A 2,891-nucleotide genomic window follows, 5' to 3' on the forward strand; every position below is an offset into this window, starting at 1 on the left:
ATAGGAAATGGTCAAATTTTAATGATAGCCTTGAACCGCTTTCCATTAGGAAAGATTTTATATTTGTCTTGACATATTATTAGAAGAGCTCATTATTTAATAGGGAAAGTATTTTTGTGGAAAACATATAATATGCAATGATCTACTTCTTTTACCATGAGTTTCTCATGGTTAATCACCTCCCTGCTTTCAAAAGAATGAGAGTTTGGGGGATGGGAATGAAGGTAAATACACACTGATTTGCATTTGCCCTTCCCTGGTAAGTAATTAATAAGAAATGCAGTCTCCACATCCCAGATACATCCTGATTTGCTTGCCCCAGTATGTTAATATTATGGGGTAGAAGATGGTATTTCTCCCCAGTCTGCAAACTCCCACGCTGCTATTGTGTCAAGAGCCAGAAAATTCAAAGAGCCACCTACTGACCCTACCTATTGTCTGGCCTTGTCGTCTTCTATCAGTAGCGTGCCACAATCAGCAAGATACATGTGTACCTCATGCTTGCTTGGGGTTTGCCAGACCCCTGTCCCTTGCACCTGTTTGCTTATGCATGAGCTGTGTATGTTTGCATCCAAATAGCTGACGGGAGAGAAAGAAAAGGAGGAGGGGGGAGAAGTCACTGTCAGAAGGTTTTCATTACTGTGTAGAGGAGCCCAAGCAGAATGGTGTTATAGGGGCAAGGGAAACAATGGCAGTCTACAAGTGTATTGTAGAATAGGAATAGATGTGGGCAGTTAATCATGGTATATTAGTTAATAAATGAACTGTTTTTGCAAAAGAGTGGAGTTTTTTGGTTACTTTCATTTGCAGCTTTATTCTGTGAATCTGTACTTTGGGGCTGGTTTCTAGCACCCTTATTGGTCCTTGAGTAGCATCTTACTGCAAGAAAAGCCATCAGACACCAAGTAAATGGGTCCCTCAGCATGAAGAAGCATAGTGCCTGTTATCTGCTAGCAAACTAAATGTATCTCGGCCTGATTCCAGATCCCCACGTTTTATAGTTAACATTGATGGAGTTCATGTCAATGATGGCATTTTCACTGATATTAACAAGACTTGCTTTTAACCATTTATATTGAGTGATCACTTGTCTTAATTTTTTTAGTTGTATGCATCTTATGAAACTCTGGATTATGAGTATTCCTTATGTGAAACAGAGGGGCACACAAGCCCATCACAATTAACTTTTGCCACTGGAGAGATGCTTATGTACTGTAGAAGTTCCTAGGCTTCTAGTGCTCTGTAGACAGTACAGAGAATGCTGATTCCAGTTCAGCATGAAAAAAAAGACAGGGAAGAGACAATGACATATATTCAGTCCTCCATATCCATTAAAGAAGTTTCTGCTCCTTGCACAAGAAGGTAGTGTGCTGTTGTTAAGGTGCCATGTGTCCAGTGCTACTTCCAAAGTGGTGCAGATCTTTTAAGTATGTAAACCCTAGTTCATATGTACTTGTATTTATGTTAGTATTAATTTTTATAGTACAGCCTTTATATCTTGATGTGAATCAGGGCATGTTTCATAAGATGATAAAGTATTCTGAAGAGGTTTAAGATAGGACTGCTTTCTTCCATATATGAAAGGGACCTAAAAGTGATTTCTTTTAAATGAGCCCCTATTAATAATAATGTGTTCACATGGCTGTTTTAAGTATCACTTTAAAACCTTTTCATCAGGTACCATTTTCATGCTGTAGAATGTAATTTCAGAAAGTATTTTAGAATATTGTTATAGTTAATGTAATTTATAATAGCATGTATGTATACATGTGTAATATGTGAACAGACACACAAATATGACATATATGGAAAGTGACTGAACTAGTGTTTGTAAAAAGCTTGTTCCAGTGTTTTTCCTCTAGTGCTTTGTGTCATACAGCTGTTATCTGACAAAAGGGGAAAAAAAGAAAGGACTGTACACATTTCTTTGGTCTATCCCCACTCATTCAGCTAGGCTAGAAAAATGTGCTCTCTCCCAGTATTAAGAGTAGCATTTGAAGCTGAATGTACTGTGCATTCAGGTTAAGAACCTTTCTTCTCTACCCACAGGCACCTACATGTGTCACCATCTCTCTACCCCAAGCAGGTTAAGCAAATGAACAGTATTGAACTTTGTATACAGATTTGCAGTGGCTGGGCAGAAGGTAGTACATCTGCAGGTCCTTGCATGACTAATTTCATGTCAGTAACTGATTTTATTGGCATTTAAATAAGAATTTATAATAATAGCTGTAAAGTTGCCAGATGGCTAGATTGGTAAATTTCAAACCATATAGGCTTAAAATATTTAACTCCCCCCACAACACTTCCACATCAAATATTTAATCCCTTTAAATCATGATGGACAAAAGGCTTTTCCATCTCATGGTGCAAACTTATTTGCTGCCTCGGATCCCATGAATGTATGAGAGACATTCAAACCATATCTAATGTTGGTATATTGCATTTGAATATCTTGTTTCTCATCAAGCTAAGGTATATATTCTGCTCTAAAAATGGAGAGCTCACACTGAAGGCTATGAGGAAAATTCATCTCCAGGTTGTGGCCTTTTTACAAGGGATCTGCTAGTCACAGAGCTAGAGTATTTGCCAATGGGGAATATATCAGATCTAAAGGTGGTCTCCAACAGACATTGTCCATATAATTAGGTCTGTGCTGGTCCCTCCAGTCATTGTCAGTGCAGGAAGCATGTTGGGGAAGGGTCAGAAGGGACCTCAGTGGGCCTTCTAGTCTGACCCCCTGACCCTGGCAGGCAAGAAAAGGGTCACCAAACCTCGGATCGTGTGATCCTAGCCAGGTGCTTGTCCAGTCTCCTCTTGAAGACCCCCAAGGATGCGGTGAGCACCACCTCCCTTGGAATCCCATTCCAGCTCTTGGCAACTCTGACCAT

General features: G+C 39.5%; 1 protein-coding gene across 5 annotated transcripts in view; it reads left to right on the forward strand.

Annotated features, from left to right (window-relative positions):
- The window catches only part of ROBO2 (roundabout guidance receptor 2), a 787,363-nt gene that overhangs the window by 139,572 nt on the left and 644,900 nt on the right, over positions 1-2,891 (forward strand). The gene's annotated exons all lie outside the window — the stretch shown is intronic.

Source organism: Gavialis gangeticus, unplaced genomic scaffold (assembly GCF_001723915.1).
Source record: "Gavialis gangeticus isolate Ggan-Ray unplaced genomic scaffold, GavGan_comp1, whole genome shotgun sequence".
Lineage (NCBI taxonomy): Eukaryota > Metazoa > Chordata > Crocodylia > Gavialidae > Gavialis > Gavialis gangeticus.